The following is a 19,498-nucleotide window of genomic DNA, read 5'->3' on the forward strand; positions in this document are numbered from 1 at the left end:
CAAAGTACCCTTTGCAATAGAATATTGGAATATTAGTTCAGATTTCAGTTTTTCCGTCTGCTGAGTTGATGAGAAAGTTCTCATAATCATTAGAGAATAAACTTTTTTTTATAATATCCATAAATGTTTTTTTATTTATGATACGCCAAACATCACAATAAAGCAAATTATTTAGAGTAATATATGTATGAAAAAAGATTAATGGAACGTTAAAACAAAAATATATACACAGTTTAATGAGGAATATGGTTACTACAACATTCAACTTTCGAAAAAATGTTCTTTAATGACACAAGATCATGTTAAGTAATTGCTTGTTCATGCTTTGAAACTACAAAAAGAAAAGAAAATCCTAAATCTACATTAATTTTTGACATATTTATATATACATATATATATATATATATATATATATATATATATATATATATATATATATATATATATATATATATATATATATATATATATATATATATATATATATATATATATATATATATATATATATATATATATTCTTATATACATATTTTTGGGCTCAAGCCATGTCGTCCTGATGGAAGTTCCTATAGGGTAGCTTCCTAGGGTATATTACAACTACGGCGATATTCCCAGAGAATTTACCTTAAGGTACCAGAATTCTAACTCCTGGAGCAAATATCCCTCCTGAAAGGGATATCGCGACATATCAGAGGACGTATTCTTGACACGCCACATGGCAATCTGCATCCTGGACAGAGATTTCGTCTCGTAGGAGGCGATTGGCAAGAAACGAATTCGGGAAAGAAAAAGGGGGAGCCGCTCCCAAGGCTCCCTAACATCCGATTCGTATGCGTGCCTGGCGCCAATCCTGGCGCCATCTGTATTCCTTTTTGCGTAGCTTAACAACTCGGTGTTTTTTCCTGTGTTTCTCGCAAATCTTGGATTTATTCTACTTTTCATGGCTTCTCCGTCTTCGTCGGCCTCTGATAAGTTGAGTACCATGTCTTTTATGTATAAATGTAGGCTCTTGATAAATTTTTGAATGATTAATAGGATTAATCTTTGTTACAAGAGCCGTAGACTACCGGAGGCGTTATGGACGCTGTCGCTCGCTAGGTATAAGTTTAGTTAGTCAGAGCGACATTCCCGGTTGTTTTACTTTAATAAATTTTAGCTATTTAGCATTACATAGGATTTCCTTTCGTGCTTAGTATTATTTTGGCGAAGTATTCGCCATTCTGGCCTACGCTAGGCTATGTAGCATAGTCGTTTGGTCCTAGTACTTCATGCATGATTTTGGTTTTTCCGAGTGTAATAAAATTTTATTGAAGCTTTAGGCTATGTTTTACACATTTTAGATTATGTTGAATATTTCCAAGATAGTATACGACTGAGTTTCGGTGATTTAGGTAATCGATTCTCTTGGTGCCTAGGCTAAGTTGCTTATGGAGCCTTAGTATACTTTCTCATACTCCCCGGTTGCTTTCTTTTCTTCGGAGAAGGTATGCAATCCCTTTCCCTCTGGTTAAGCCTTGGGCTTATCCCTAAGTGGTTTTTTCCGAATTAATTTTCGATAAAACTATACTGGGGTGTTACTGTACCTTCCTGTTCCAGTAAGTCTGGTTCAAAGAGGGACAGAACAACAGAGTTTTTAGTCTGAGTCTGTGCTTGTCTGGCTTGGGGTAGAGTCTCCCTCGCTGGCCTGACACAGAAAAAGGTGGCTTAGCCTCTTTAGGTCACTACCGAAGGTTTCTGTGGATATGATTCCTTCTTTTGTAATCTACCAGACTAGTCCTTGTTGCTGTTCTCGGGGGAGGATAAGTTTCTTTCCCTGGGAGTGGCAACACCTTCCTTGCTTTGGTGCTCTGGGAGCTGGCAAGTATTGCTGGCCTCCCTCCTTGGATCTCCCTTAGGCTAAGATAAGTTTCTTGGCTGCGGGTGATCCGTAACTAAAGCAAGGTTGGTAGGACCCTCTTTGTCCCTTCCCCCTCTATCTCTGTATTGGCCTAGCCATTACAGTACTGTACGTCGTTCTACATCTGGACCTAGTATAGGTTAGGATGTGGAATTGACTCAGCCCCTTGCCGGCCGGCAGAGCTGTCGGCCGGCAAGGGTCTTATATTTTGAGTGCTGCCCGGACCTCCCTTGGTCCCTCATCCATGCCTGCCTGTAGAGCCAGACGGCATTGGTCAGGAAGCCTGAATTAGATTCTCCCCTTCCTTATATGCACTCTTTCAGATTGCCGGGCTTGGAGGTAGTGTACACTCTTATCCCGGCATCCATTCTATTTTTCTTCTAGTGCTGTACCCGACCCGGCTGCCGGCCTCATAGGCCGGCAGCCGGGCAGGTGTAGTCCTCTGGTTCTTTTGCTGCCGGCTGGCATCGGTCCTGTACCTTTGCCGGCCGGCTAATGTCAGCCCTTGTCTGCCGGTCACCCAGAGTGTAGCCGGCAGCTGGGTACTACCTTGTGTAGTTGCCAGCCGGCAGCCATTGCCGGCCGACATTGGCTGTTGCCGGGCGGCAGTTTCTGCCGGCCGGCACATGCATTTGAACCAGAGTTCTGCCGCCTTATAGCTGTTAAGTAGTATATTTTAAAGCTAGTTATGGTGTGTCGCCGGCCGGCACGTATCCTCCTATACTGTACTAGTATTCTTCAGTATAACATATACAGTAAGAAGAAAACGATAGTATGGGTTTTGGTACAGCACTGTGTGTTCTAACACTTTTGTGTTTTCTTGCACAGTCCTTTGCTGTTGCCCTACAGATAGGAAAGTGAGTTCTTTCCTGTCTATTGTCCAGGATTTTAAAATCATTGATTAGGTGTGAGCTCCACCTGTTTCCTCTGGAAACTTTGCATTGGTTACTCTAGAAGAGATTAACCATTTGATTTTATTATCTGGAAGGCTGCAGCATTGGGTTGTGAGGGAAACACAAGTGTGTGTCTTTCCTTTCTGAATTGTTATGCTATACAATGCATATCCAGTGATACATAGTTCACTTGATACTCATGGAAATTTCTTCTCTTTACAGAAGGACCCTCCGAAGTGCGGAAGTGCTTTCTGCAACGTCCGCAGCAAGAACCTCTGCGGACATGAGTTTTGTAGGAGACACGCAGCATGCGCTGTCTCCAAGGATGATCTCCGGTATTGGGACTCTCAGGTATGTACTGTGTGCACTAACCTGATTACTGAGGCCTTTGATTCCCCTAGGACGGCGGAATCAAGGGATATAGCAAGGGGAAAGCTTCGTACCTGGGTAAGGGGCTTCCAAAAGAACACCTCTGGCCCTTATCTTCCAAGTGAGAAGATGAGGGCGTATCTTTTCCCTAAGGCATCAGCTGATGCAGTGATTCCCCAGCCTCAAGAGGAGATCCCCCAAGTTCAGATCCAGGTGGATGCTGAAGTCGCAGTCGCGATGCAAGGCATCCAGTTACATGACAGGATGTCTGATGTGGACGAGCGTCTGGAGGAAGACCTCCTGGCAGAAGCCCAGGATGAAGTTCAAGCCCCAGACGTTGTAGAGGAAGAGGTCGACGAGGTGTCGGCTACTCCGGTTCAGATTCCGGAGCCTATTCCCTCAACATCGGCCGGTCTCCCAGTAGAGCTGGGAGAGGCCCTCTCTTCTATTGTTGGAATGATCCAACAAATGCAGAAGGAGAATCAGGAGAAGGCGGCTGCAATGGAACTGCGGATGCAGTGCCTTGCAGAATCACATGGGCCCCAGAAAAAGCTCAATGTGAAAGACCTTCCCTTGTGCTCAGATGCTAACCCATGGAGGTATGCTGAGCGTATGCCGATGACGACTGAAAAGATCGTCATCTCGGATAAGCTGGGCTCAGTTCCCCTGGAGGAGGTGGAATTCTGGCCCAGCAAGGCATCATATCCGGACTGTTATGTCCGGCTGATGAAGGAACCAGCTTCAAAGGAGGAGACAGAGCCGAAGGAGGTCATTTCAAAAACTTAAACAGAATGTAAATTTATAACAAGAGCAGCGAGAGCAGAGTAACAATAACTTTAATGTCAATATTGGATAAAGAAACTTTAAAATTAAAAATATTAGATTCTTTATTTATATTGAATAAATATTAAATATGGCAAAGCAATGGAACTCTGATGGCTGAAGTGGAATCCTCAATCACTAGTGACTGCCTGTGGTAGAACCCACTCAACTCTTGGCTGTTTTTGAAAACTATGGATTCTGCAAATCACGAAAAAATTTCCATCAAAAACCTAATGTAAAATTCATCTAAATTCACTTTATAAACAATAATGAATAATATACAATATATCAACATCAAGTACAAATATACCAATACAACATTACATACAACTGAACTAGGTACCTAATAAATTTGCCAAGACCAGGAAGATAACTGAAGCCGATGATACTAGGCTACCTTCCAGCAAGCACAAGTAACCTAACCTAGTAACAAATGAAAAAATTAGGCTCACTAAAATCCTAAGTTAAGCAATATTAAATTACATATGAAAAAACAAACTCAGGAAAATAGAATCTGACACGGTATATCGATTTAAGCAAATTTGAACACCCACTAGGCTATTCTATGCACAAAACAATGATTTGAAATTAAGCTAGAAATAACACTAGTAATTTTATAATGAGCTTAAAATCCATAGAAAATTTATAATTAGGGTTGAAGACTTGAATAATTAATATTCATTTCAAATATTATAACCCCCTAACCAAAGTTGAACCATATGCCACAAAATCATAGGAAACTTACGGGGTTGGTAGGCCTTATCCTTAAAATCCCAATGTAAATTGAAGAGCAGCAGAAGATCCCATTGTTGAGAACTATGTATTCAGACATCTTGATATTACACTCTTCATGGTAGCACTCGTGGTAAGCAATTGCAGGAGAGGTGGCTTTAAATTGAAGTGCTACTCCATCTTCATAGCACTTCTACACTCGAAGAAAATATTATCCAATATCCAATATGTCCAATGTGGCCAATATATCACCCATCTGCCTCCTCACACTTCCCTCATTACCAGTAGGTGAAAATTTTTTCCCAAGGATGATGGAATCAGGAACTGCAAATATTAAAATATAGCCAGCAGAGCCATCTATGGACTGAGCATATTATCCTTGAAACTCCCAGTATTTCTTTTTGAATTTGCTTTGTATGGCAAAAGGGGGGTTTCAAGGATGAAACAAATATGAACATAAAGAAATATACATATACACAATTTTATAAATTTTCTACAGAATTAGTATATAAAATAATTCAACACTCCAAAGGGGGGATTCGAATTTAGTCAAAATTCGAATGGTAAAGGTAATGTTACAAAATTAAGTAACATTCTAAGGAGAAAAAAATAAAAATTACCAACACCCAAATATATACTACATACTAATTTCTCAACATATCTCTTGTTCTTGCCTCACTAATGACAGCAGCCTCTCTCTTTTTTCTTTGGTGTGTACTACTGTCCTCTTTAATATCTGCCTTTTCTTCACTGTCATTAGTCACAGGGCTTAAGAGAGGTATTACTGAAGTAACATGCCGTCTTACAGTTTCACGAGAAGCTCCCTTAAACACAGCTATGTCAGTTACTTCATCCAAGTCATTTAATTTTACTTTTTTAACAATACCCATTGGGTAATTTGAAGGTTTCATGTGCGGTTCTTTTAACAGAACAATATCACCTATTTGAATTCTTTTATGTGTCACTGGTTTATATCTACTCCTTTCGTCTGTAGCTTGTGACACTAAGTGTGCTATAAATTCTGAATTATGAATGTTAATAAGTCAAGACCTCACATTTCTAAGTTTTTGATACTTGTCTAAAACTTTGCTAACATGATCATCTGCCGTCCAGTTCATATCTTCATCTGGATTGCCCTGCAAGTCAGGAATAATGTTAATAGACAGCAATTCATGTCCATGAATTAATATGTCTGGTGTAATTGCATCAGGCACTTCATCTGTGATACTGTCTCTCAACCCTTCTTTGAAGGCAATAGGGCGCCTGTTAACTAAGTGAACGGTTTGCTCTACAAAAAACTCAAAATCACGGAAGTCTAACACATTATTTCTTAATGCTCCATAGATTAAACGCTTACTCATCTTAACACAAGTCTCAACAAGTCCTCCTAATTTGTTACATCCCTTTGGATACTGCTGAAACTTAATTGACTTTACACCATTTTCTTCAAAATATGCCTGACTCTCAGGATCACCCAGGAAATTAGTGACCACATTAGCTCCAGCTACCAACTGAGATCCAAGATCTGACAAGACTAGTTGAGGGATTCCATACTGATATGAATGCATTTGAAAAGCTCTTAAAAATTCTTTTGTAGTGAGATCTAAACAAATTTTTAAATTAATTGCCCTCGACCAGAGACAAGTTAAACATAGAACCCAAACTTTGCTCTTTTTACCATTAAGCTTAACGTTATACGGTCCAAAATGATCAATAAAAATATACCTGAATGGTATAGAGGGAGGGTCAATCCTAAAATCGCGATAGGCACTTTGATTGACCTTAACCGTTCTCTCTTTGAATCTCTTACAAATGACACATTCTTTGATGACCTTTTTTACTACTGAAAAGTAATGTGGAATCCAAAACTTTTTTCTCATCTCTGACAAAAGGGAATAAACACCAGCATGAGAGAAATTTCTCATGAAAATCTTTTATTACTAACCGAGTTAACTTACTGTGTTTGTGAAGCAAAATAGGAAAGTTGACAAAAGTATCTTTTCTCCATTTAGGCATCTTACTTCTAATTCTTAAGAGTCCATGATCATCCAAATATACATTAAGTTGAGCAATAATATTAGGAATATCCTTTACTCTCTTATTTCTGTTTTCTAAATACTGGAAAACTTCACCATACCAGATTCTCTGATCATTCCTTATGATATGTCTAGTAGCTTCCAAATGAAAGGAAGATGCATCACCAAAGTTAAAAGAAACGGAGTTTGCTCTTCTTTTGAGCAAAGCAATGAATTTAAGAACGTACTCGTGAATTCTAACAAGCTTAGAGAAACTGGAACACTTGTCCAGGACGACTAAATGTTCAGGGTTTGATTCTGCTAAGACTTGTGATTCACTTAATTTAGATGCAGAAATTGAGAAGGAATTTTCATTCAATGGATTAAAATTTGGATTGGGTACAACTATATCAAATGTGTCAGCATTACTGCACAGTTCATCCCTTTCACATCTTAAAAATTCTGGGCCAGTGAAATAATTAGTTTTCAAAAGCTGTTTGTACGACATAGGCCTAGTTATACAATCTGCAGGGTTCAAGATACCACTGACAAAACAAAATCTAACTGGGTTATTTTCACAGGTCCTTTGAATATGATCCAAACGATTCATGATAAAGACACTCCTTTTATTCATTTTATCTAATTTGTTCACATAAGAATTAATCCAGCTCAGTGAAACAATGCTATCCGTATACAGTGATTCTACAATTCTAATAGGTTTAGGGCACTGAGGACCTGCCAAATCCTTACTCAAATCCAATAATGTTTCTGTTCCCAAAACTATCCCTTGGAATTCTAGAGATGGAATACTTTTGCTTTCTAACTGCTTGTTAACCAAGCGATTCTTTGCTAGAACAAAACTGACTTGCTTAGTTTCTATGCACTGAATATAAATTGTTGTCCCATAGATTATTTTACTGCTGTCAGTAAATGCAATTAAACGATATGACCCATTTCTCTCCCCGACAACTCTAGGTACCTCAATTGGAGGAGTCATGTTAACTTGTTTGGCTATGTTACGCCATTCTCGTTGTTGCTCAATGGACAATTCTGTATCCCATCCTAGAGAAGTGTTTAATTGAAGTTCATGCATAAATAAACGAGCTCTGTTTAAAATTGAAATTATATGGATCAAAATTTGAAGCAATGCTTTTCAATATCAGTCTCTTAGTGTTTGCTTTAGAGTCTAGCTCAAGTTTAGGAGAGGAAATACAATCTGTTATTCGGTTCCACTTTAAACCAAATATTTTTACTACATCAGGAGTGACTTCATCCAAATTTTTATCTATTTTTTCTTGGAGCATAAAATCATTGGTAACGAATTGTTGTAATTCAAATTTATATGGATTAAAAATGTTATTCAAGTTATCAAAACCCCAGTGTGAGCTTTCAGAATCATTTGCAGTGAACGCACCATTATCCATGTATATCAAAGAGTAAATAAGTTTCTTCAATTCCTTTAAGTTGTCCAAATCACCTTCAGTGTCTAGCATCAATATTTTGTACAAACCAATTATCAATATTGTTGGGCTACACCTTAGCCCAAAACTTAGACGAAGATTCTTGTATGCTATAATGGTAAAATCTCCTTTACTTACATTTTTAAACCAAAAGAATAATAATTTACTTTGATCAGTTTCATTTAATGCTATCTGCTGGAAAGCTTTCTTTAAATAAAAGCACAATAAATGAGAATCAAACCTTAAAAGTAGCAAGGCAGTAGACAATTTCTGATTAATACAAGGGCCAGCCCACATTGCCTGATTGTGGCTAATAGAGGGGGAGCCATTACTTTGTTTTTCACACAAATTAGAGAGAAAAACCATTCGGCATTTAGTAGTACTGCGGTCTAACTTAAATATTCCCATGTGCGGCAAAACACTGTACTCTGGGTGTTCTTCACAAAACTTATCCAAATTATCAATCCTTTCAATTAAGTTTTGAGCTACCTAAAAGGGGGGTTTCAAGGATGAAACAAATATGAACATAAATAAATATAAATATACACAATTTTATACATTTTCTACAGAATTAGTATATAAAATAATTCTTCAACAGGTCATAGTGATGGACCACGCTAAGGCTCAAGCTCTACTTTCATCCTCGATGAAAGAGAGGGGCTTCTTTAACTCAAAGGTAGCTGCATTGAGCAAGAAGCTTCCTTCCCTTGTGTCCTCGCCTGCTAGAGCCTTTCCCTTTTTACAGAAAGGGTTTGCGGCTGTACTAAAAGCAGTCGAGGCCGGCAAGTCTTGCCCCTCCCTGGAGGAGTGTAAACCCTTGCCGCTGGCCCTGCCTATGGACTACAAAGACTGGAAGGACGTCCATCTTACGTTCTCAGTTGGGAAGTTGGAGGCTGATATTGCCGGACGTCAGTTCGGCGAGGACCTCCCTAAGCTGTCTGACTTTCTTTTGCGAAGAGAGTTCGAAACAAAAGAAAGACTGGCTGCCTCAATGTCTCTTCAGACTACTCTTGAGACGATGGCAAGTGACCCCAAGGTCCATGAAATGTTCATGGTGGTGGCCAAGACTCATCTGGCCACAGTGACGAAGGACCTTTATGGCTACGGTGAGGCACGAGCAAAGGAAACTAATCTCCTCCAACATTTAGGGAAAAGACCTTTTCCCTACCGACTTGGTCAAAGTAGTTGTTGATAAGGCCGCCTTGGAGAATAGAAACCTTCTCCAGAAGTGGGGCCTGGCTATCAAAAGAAAGTCTTCCACGGATGAGGGTCCTCAACCAAAGAGGAAGACTATGAGGACTAGGCTACCGTCTCGGCCAGCCAAGCCTGTTAGACAGCAACAGCAACTGCAATTGCCATTGCCTCCAGTGCCCCAGATCGTGGCACAAACCCCGACCACTTTTCAGTGGGTACTCCAGGCCGTGTTGACACAGTCCACAGCATTCACCCCAGCGTTCGAAGGGCAGTCTACTTCCTTTTGAGCAAAGCCTAGAGGAGCAGCCAGAGGCTCGTCTAGGCGCCCCTCAAAGGGAAGGGGATTCAGGGGTGGTCGTGGTCAGGGAGGCAACACCTCAGGACGGCAGTCCAAGTGAGATGATACCGGTAGGAGGGAGACTTCTGAAATTTCGGGATCGGTGGACCTTCGATCCCTGGGCCCACAGCCTACTCAAGAATGGACTGGGCTGGAGCTGGTACAGCACTCCACCCCCGTGCCTTCGGTTTTTCCAACACTCCACCCCCGTTATGGAGGAGTACGTTCAAGAACTGTTGGAGAAAAAAGGTGATCCGAAGGGTGAAGCCCATTAATTTCTAAGGGAGGCTGTTTTGTGTTCCCAAGAAAGACTCGGAAAAGCTCAGAGTCATTCTGGACTTGTCGCCACTCAACAAGTTCATAGTGAATTGCAAATTCAAAATGCTAACACTGCAACACATATGGACCTTACTGCCCAAGAGGGCATATTCCGTCTCTATAGACTTGTCAGACGCCTATTGGCACATTCCAATCAGCCATCGACTCTCCCCCTACCTAGGGTTCAGGCTACAACGAAGACTATATGCCTTCGGAGCCATGCCATTCGGGCTAAACATAGCCCCAAGGATTTTTACGAAGCTTGCGAGCGTAGCTCTCAAACATTACGCCTAAAGGGAATTCAGGTAGTAGCCTACCTGGACGACTGGTTGATGTGGGCAGCATCCAAGACAGAATGCTTGCAAGCTTCCAGTCAAGTGATCCAGTTCCTAGAGTACCTAGGCTTCAAGATCAACAGAAAAAAGTCTCGACTTTCTCCATCTCAAAAGTTCCAGTGGCTGGGAATCCACTGGGACCTTTTGTCACACCGTTTCTCCATCCCGGCGAAGAAAAGGAAGGAGATAGCGGGTTCTGTCAAGAGACTTCTAGATTCCGAAAGGATATCAAGACGCAAGCAGGAGAGGGTACTGGGCTCTCTCCAGTTTGCTTCGGTGACAGACCCAGTGCTAAGAGCACAGCTAAAGGATGCAATCGGAGTTTGGAGAAGTTATGCATCAAACGCGCGAAGAGATCTGAGAAGACCAGCCGCTTCGGCTAAGTACTCTTCTCAGGCCTTGGTCCCAAGCCAGAAATCTAAAGAAGTCGGTTCTTCTTCAGCCAACTCCCCCGTCGGTGACGATTCACTCAGACGCCTCGAAGGAGGGATGGGGAGGTCACTCTCATCGGAAAAAAGTCCAAGGGACTTGATCCAAGCTATTCAAGACCTTTCACATAAAACTTTCTAGAAGCTATGGCAGTGCTCCTTACCTTAAAGAAAGTCTCCCTGCGTCACTCGATCCACATAAGGTTGGTGATGGACCTCTCAACCAGGTGATGTTGGCCATCTTCCGATTGGCGGAAAAGAAGAAGTGGTACCTGTCGGCAGTTCACCTTCAAGGAGTCCGCAATGTGACGGCGGACACTCTATCCAGGTTCACACCGATAGAGTCGGAATGGTCCTTAGACGCAGGATCATTCTCCTTCATTCTGAATCAAGTCCCAGAACTGCAGATAGACCTCTTTGCGACGAAAAACAACAAGAAGTTGCCCCTGTACGTGCCCCGTACGAGGACCCCTTAGCGGAAGCAGTGGACGCAATGTCCCTCGACTGGAACAGATGGTCCAAGATTTATCTGTTCCCTCCTCACAACCTTCTGTTGAGGGTCCTCAACAAACTGAGATCCTTCAAGGGGTAACGGCAATAGTGGCCCACAAGTGGCCGAACAGCGTGTGGTTCCCCCTGGCATTGGAACTGTAGCTGAAGTTTGTACCGCTACCAGATCCAGTTCTGACCCAGCGAGTCCAGAAGTCAACTGTCTGCGCTTTATTACAGAAAACCCGGACCCTGCAGCTCATGATTTTCTCTCCCTAACGGTGAGAAAGCGTTTCGGGATTTCGAAAGCCAGCATAGACTTCCTTGAGGAATATAAGTGCAAATCTAGTAGAAGGCAATATGAGTCATCTTGGAGAAAATGGGTGGCCTTTTGTCAAGGCGAAGAATCCGCAGGAGATCTTGACAGACTTCTGCTTATCTTTCTTCTCCACCTCCATGGTCAAGGATTGGCAGCTAACACGATTTCAGCGTGTAAGTCTGCTTTGACAAGACCCATTCTATATGCCTTCCAGGTCGACCTAGGTAACGAGATCTTTAATGAAGTCCCGAAGTTTAATGTGATGAAACAACTTCAAGAGCTGAAGTTAGGTTATGATTCAGAACCCTTTCAGTATATTAGTAATATTAGAAAATTACAAGAAGCTGTTAAGACTTTGAAAATGGATATAGATGATGTTTTGCAGTACTTTTTCCTAAGAGGAATGAATGAAACTTTCAGAAATCAGTTGATACAAATTACTAACAATTCAAAGCCCACTACAAGTGAAATTGTTGATAACTTTTTTGAAGCCAATGAACGGTATCAGAATGCAAATAAACTTGGTAAATTAAGTAAAAGTAAACTGCCTTCTGCTGAAAGGCATCAAGATAAACTAGGATTGAGTAAAAGTTCAAACTTAGCAGCAGAGGTTAATTTTAAAAGCTCCAATCCTTTTAATTCTTGCACACTTTGTAGTGATAAGGTTAATGGTGATCATCCAATCCATAAGTGCCCTAATTTCGCTACTGCTAAGGAAAAGATAGCTAGGTTGAGCATTTTGAATGGTTGCACTAAATGTGCAAGAATCGAGCATTTGGATAGCTCGTGTCATTTTAGGTTTTCCAGAAAGTGTAAACATTGTCAGGGATGGCATTTCTCCTTTCTTTGCCTGTCAGATAATCATGAAAGTTCCGAGGTCAGAGATTTGGTGCGTAATCCTAAAAAAGCAGTTCCTAACCCTAAGCAAAACGAGAAAAGTAAATCAAAAGATGTTCAAAATAGTACACAGAATGGGGTAGTTTGTCCAGGTAGTTCCTTTCAGAGTAAGGGGGGCATAAATTCAATTTTACCCACATTTTCTTGTACTTTGGGCCCTAGTAAAATAAGAGGATTGAAGGATTCAGGTAGCCAAGCTAATTTCATTTCTGAGTGTGCTTTCGAAGGTCAGTGTTTCAAAGTTGTGAAAGATAATTTTGATCTTGTTGTCAATGTGTTTAATGGAGCAAAATGCTATCGTACCAAGGTAGTTCAAATTTCTGTTAAGATTGGGGAGACAGCGCATAATATAGAAGCTATTTGTGTCCCAGGTATTGATATAAATTTGAATTTACCCGGCCTTGGTAAAGTTGTTAGAAGTTTTATAAATTATGGTTATAAGCTTTTAGATGAGTTTCTTGATGAGGCTAGAGAAGACATATCAAACATTCAGTTTGTCCTGGGGGCAAATTCAGCTCATTGTCTCGTGGAAAAGATGGTTAGTTTTGGTCATAGTGGTCAGTGTGTGTACTATGAAACAAGATTTGGCATTATGTTAATAGGAAACATTGAGAAATTAATTGCAAATTTGAAATTTCTCCCTAGCCTGCATGATGATACTCATTTACTTTTTGGCTTGGAAGAGAATTTAAATGAGCAAGGTAAATCACTGGATAATATTAAATTTCCTATGACTTCATGTTTCAAGTCTAGTGTTAGATGTATTGGAAGTGCAGAGGATCCTACAATCTGTATTTTAGATCATGATAGCAGGATCAGCGAACATAAATTGCAAAAAGCTACTGATCATATTTTAGAGCGAGAATGCTCATATTATTTGCACAAAGATAGAACTGACTTAGATGGGGAGAGCACTGAACATAATAAGAAATTAGTTAGGTATTTACTTAATAATACACAAAGAGATGAAGAAGGCAGGTTGATAATACCCCTTTTATGGAATGGTCGTGTTTCTCATTTGCTGGGAAAGAACACAAATTTAGCAAAGCAAATTTTGAAATCTAACCTAAAGAAATTATCGAAGAATGATGAATTTTTGAGATTAATGGATGATAACATAAAGACTTAGGTAGCTCAAAACTTAATTGAAAGGATTGATAATTTGGATAAGTTTTGTGAAGAACACCCAGAGTACAGTGTTTTGCCGCACATGGGAATATTTAAGTTAGACCGCAGTACTACTAAATGCCGAATGGTTTTTCTCTCTAATTTGTGTGAAAAACAAAGTAATGGCTCCCCCTCTATTAGCCACAATCAGGCAATGTGGGCTGGCCCTTGTATTAATCAGAAATTGTCTACTGCCTTGCTACTTTTAAGGTTTGATTCTCATTTATTGTGCTTTGATTTAAAGAAAGCTTTCCAGCAGATAGCATTAAATGAAACTGATCAAAGTGAATTATTATTCTTTTGGTTTAAAAATGTAAGTAAAGGAGATTTTACCATTATAGCATACAAGAATCTTCGTCTAAGTTTTGGGCTAAGGTGTAGCCCAACAATATTGATGATTGGTTTGTACAAAATATTGATGCTAGACACTGAAGGTGATTTGGACAACTTAAAGGAATTGAAGAAACTTATTTACTCTTTGATATACATGGATAATGGTGCGTTCACTGCAAATGATTCTGAAAGCTTACACTAGGGTTTTGATAACTTGAATAACATTTTTAATCTATATAAATTTGAATTACAACAATTCGTTACCAATGATTTTATGCTCCAAGAAAAAATAGATAAGAATTTGGATGAAGTCACTCCTGATGTAGTAAAAATATTTGGTTTAAAGTGGAACCGAATAACAGATTGTATTTCCTCTCCTAAACTTGAGCTAGACTCTAAAGCAAACACCAAGAGACTGATATTGAAAAGCATTGCTTCAAATTTTGATCCATATAATTTCAATGGACCTATTTTAAACAGAGCTCGTTTATTTATGCATGAACTTCAATTAAACACTTCTCTAGGATGGGATACAGAATTGTCCATTGAGCAACAACGAGAATGGCGTAACATAGCCAAACAAGTTAACATGACTCCTCCAATTGAGGTACCTAGAGTTGTCGGGGAGAGAAATGGGTCATATCGTTTAATTGCATTTACTGACAGCAGTAAAATAATCTATGGGACAACAATTTATATTCAGTGCATAGAAACTAAGCAAGTCAGTTTTGTTCTAGCAAAGAATCGCTTGGTTAACAAGCAGTTAGAAAGCAAAAGTATTCCATCTCTAGAATTCCAAGGGATAGTTTTGGGAACAGAAACATTATTGGATTTGAGTAAGGATTTGGCAGGTCCTCAGTGCCCTAAACCTATTAGAATTGTAGAATCAGTACTGTATACGGATAGCATTGTTTCACTGAGCTGGATTAATTCTTATGTGAACAAATTAGATAAAATGAATAAAAGGAGTGTCTTTATCATGAATCGTTTGGATCACATTCAAAGGACCTGTGAAAATAACCCAGTTAGATTTTGTTTTGTCAGTGGTATCTTGAACCCTGCAGATTGTATAACTAGGCCTATGTCGTACAAACAGCTTTTGAAAACTAATTATTTCACTGGCCCAGAATTTTTAAGATGTGAAAGGGATGAACTGTGCAGTAATGCTGACACATTTGATATAGTTGTACCCAATCCAAATTTTAATCCATTGAATGAAAATTCCTTCTCAATTTCTGCATCTAAATTAAGTGAATCACAAGTCTTAGCAGAATCAAACCCTGAACATTTAGTCGTCCTGGACAAGTGTTCCAGTTTCTCTAAGCTTGTTAGAATTCACGAGTACGTTCTTAAATTCATTGCTTTGCTCAAAAGAAGAGCAAACTCTGTTTCTTTTAACTTTGGTGATGCATCCTCCTTTCATTTGGAAGCTACTAGACATATCATAAGGAATGATCAGAGAATCTGGTATGGTGAAGTTTTCCAGTATTTAGAAAACAGAAATAAGAGAGTAAAGGATATTCCTAATATTATTGCTCAACTTAATGTATATTTGGATGATCATGGACTCTTAACCGTGGATAGGTACGGTGGGTCGTTTGCGACCCCGAGCGTCAAAAAAAAACAGGTTTTTCTCACGTGACTCACCCCTGTGACTGAATTTGTGGGTGATCGACCTGCAGGAGGTGTCTCCCCTACACGCTCTAGTAGTGTCCAGATGTGCATTGCTGTAGCTGTACTCCTTCCCCGATTTCTGAGACGCGTCGGGGTCGTTCGCGTCCGAGTTTACCCTTCTGAGGTAGTTTGCATAATTATCAAAGTTATTACGTATTATGAAATTGTCGTAGAATGGTGCAACTTGTATAGGTTATCAGTTGTGGAAAGTCTTGGTGGATTGTTTGGCTACCATGTGCATGATTTTTTTTTTTAGTTAAAATGTCATTCATCACCACGAGGACCATTTTACCGCGATTGCCCCTTTTTCATTTTTTTTCATTTTTTTGCCAAGTCATTTTTCCGTAAGATATTGCCAAATAGTGTCGTAAAACTTTTGCTTGTTTAGTGTTGGAAAGTGTTTCTAGATGATCTGGCTACCCATGCATGACTTTGTTTTTGTCAGATACGACGTAGTTATTGGTATATTGGGTATTTAACTGCGGTTACCAATTTCTGTTTTTTTTTTCAATATTTGTAAAAATTACTACGTAGTACGGAATTGCCGTATATTATTCATTTTTTTTTCATGTTTATGTGTTAGAAAGTGTGCCTTGATGGTTGGGCTAACACGTGCATGTCTTTTTTTTTATCTGAGATGTCGTATATTAGAATGTCGGGCATTTTACCGCGAGTGTCCCTTTTTAATTTTTTTTCATTTTTTTGCCAAGTCATTTTTCCGTAAGATATTGCGAAATAGTGTCGTAAAACTTTTGCTTTTTTAATGTTGGAAAGTGTGTCTAGATGATCTGGCTACCCATGCGTGATTTTGTTTTTGTCAGATACGACGTAGTTATTGGTATATTGGGTATTTAACTGCGGTTGCCAATTTCTGTTTTTTTTTCATTATTTGTAAAAATTTACTACGTAGTAAGGAATTGCCGTATATTATTGATTTTTTTTCATGTTTATGTGTTAGAAAGTGTGCCTTGATGGTTGGGCTAACACGTGCATGTCTTTTTTTTTTTTATCTGAGATGCCGTATATTAGAATGTTGGGCATTTTTCCGCGAGTGCCCCTTTTTATTTGTTTTACATTTTTTTGTTTAGTCATGTTACCGTAAGGAATTGGCAAGTAGTGTCGCAAAACTTATATTTTTATAGTGTTGGAAAGTGTTTCTAGATGATCTGGCTACCCATGCCTATTTTTTTTTTAGCCAGATATGGCGTATATATAAGTATGTGTTCGATTTTCCTGTGATTGCCATTTTTTCGTTTTTTCCCATTTCTTTCAAAATTACTACGTACTAAGGAACTATCACAGAGTAATATTTCATTTATATGTTTATTTGTCGGAAAATATGCCTTGATGGTTTGCCTAGCACGTGGCTGAAATTTTTTTTTTCTGAAATGCCGTATATTAGAATGGCCATTTTTCCACGAGTGCCCCTTTTTATTTGTTTTGCATTTTTTTGCTTAGTCATGTTACCGTAAGGAATTGGCAAGTAGTGTCGCAAAACTTATATTTTTATAGTGTTGGAAAGTGTTTCTAGATGATCTGGGTACCCATGCCTATCTTTTTTTTAGCCAGATATGGCGTATATATAGGTATGTGTTCGATTTTCCGGTGATTGCCATTTTTTCGTTTTTTCCCAATTCTTTCAAAATTACTACGTACTAAGGAACTATCACAGAGTAATGATTCCTCTAGATGTTTATTTGTCGGAAAATTTTGTTTACTTTTTTTTTGATTGAATATCATCAAATTTTTTTAGCTAAAATATTGTTTTACATTTTTTTTTTCGATTTTATTTCCCTTCAGAAAAATTTTTTTGGGTCAGAATTTTAATTTTATAGTCGTAAAATAATCGACAATTATCCAGCAACCCACCATACAATTTTTATGCATATCCAATAATAATTAGATTAGTAAATAACACCTTGAAATTGACATACCCTTCCTACATTTCAAGTGGCAGATTAGGGAGTCTGAGTCAGTGTGGTTGGCGGCCATTTTGTGGACATATCCGAAGCGTAAGCTGCCCTATTTATATATATTCTTGTTCCCTATAGAATTTGTGATATTTTGGTATATTTTTACCTCCATAAATATCATATTATATATTAAATATATGTATTTTTTTACGAAATTTCCAAGTACTCAAAAAATTACCTTTAGATATGGCCCCTGATATAAATGTAATTTACAAAATAATGAAGATTTTTTTACATATTTCTATTTTAGGATAACATATGTTTATTCCCTAAAAAAATTAGCCACTTCCTATTTCATTTGGGTACCCAAAAAAATTCATGAAATTTGGACAATTTTTTTTGGCCAAAAAAAGTTACCCTTTTTTTCTCATTTCAGATCTTCACCTCCATGGGTCTGACTTCATCCAAAATACATCAAGATGTGTCCTAAACATTCAAGAATCAATTCCTAAAAGGATTTGTGTATATATGTATAAACTTTTTTTTTATGAATTTTTATGTCAGGTCTTTTTTTTTTTCTACTTAATTTTTAAAAATATTTATGATAAATAGTTTTTCTGCAGATGAGTAGTATTTATCTTTACAGTTGTTTTAAGCATTCATTGAAGTTTTTTTTGGCAAAAGAAAAAAGGAGGTTACTGCAAAAACTGATTTTTCAAGAATTTTTTTTGGCGTCGGGGTCGTTCGCGTCCGAGTATACCCTTAAAGGGGTGTCCGAGGACCGTACCTATCCAGGGTTAAAAATTAGAAGTAAGATGCCTAAATGGAGAAAAGATACTTTTGTCAACTTTCCTATTTTGCTTCACAAACACAGTAAGTTAACTCGGTTAGTAATAAAAGATTTTCATGAGAAATTTCTCTCATGCTGGTGTTTATTCCCTTTTGTCAGAGATGAGAAAAAAGTTTTGGATTCCACATTACTTTTCAGTAGTAAAAAAGGTCATCAAAGAATGTGTCATTTGTAAGAGATTCAAAGAGAGAACGGTTAAGGTCAATCAAAGTGCCTATCGCGATTTTAGGATTGACCCTCCCTCTATACCATTCAGGTATATTTTTATTGATCATTTTGGACCGTATAACGTTAAGCTTAATGGTAAAAAGAGCAAAGTTTGGGTTCTATGTTTAACTTGTCTCTGGTCGAGGGCAATTAATTTAAAAATTTGTTTAGATCTCACTACAAAAGAATTTTTAAGAGCTTTTCAAATGCATTCATATCAGTATGGAATCCCTCAACTAGTCTTGTCAGATCTTGGATCTCAGTTGGTAGCTGGAGCTAATGTGGTCACTAATTTCCTGGGTGATCCTGAGAGTCAGGCATATTTTGAAGAAAATGGTGTAAAGTCAATTAAGTTTCAGCAGTATCCAAAGGGATGTAACAAATTAGGAGGACTTGTTGAGACTTGTGTTAAGATGAGTAAGCGTTTAATCTATGGAGCATTAAGAAATAATGTGTTAGACTTCCGTGATTTTGAGTTTTTTGTAGAGCAAACCGTTCACTTAGTTAACAGGCGCCCTATTGCCTTCAAAGAAGGGTTGAGAGACAGTATCACAGATGAAGTGCCTGATGCAATTACACCAGACATATTAATTCATGGACATGAATTGCTGTCTATTAACATTATTCCTGACTTGCAGGGCAATCCAGATGAAGATATGAACTGGACGGCAGATGATCATATTAGCAAAGTTTTAGACAAGTATCAAAAACTTAGAAATGTGAGGTCTTGACTTATTAACATTCATAATTCAGAATTTATAGCACACTTAGTGTCACAAGCTACAGACGAAAGGAGTAGATATAAACCAGTGACACATAAAAGAATTCAAATAGGTGATATTGTTC

This window comes from Palaemon carinicauda, chromosome 31 (assembly GCF_036898095.1).
Source record: "Palaemon carinicauda isolate YSFRI2023 chromosome 31, ASM3689809v2, whole genome shotgun sequence".
NCBI lineage: Eukaryota > Metazoa > Arthropoda > Malacostraca > Decapoda > Palaemonidae > Palaemon > Palaemon carinicauda.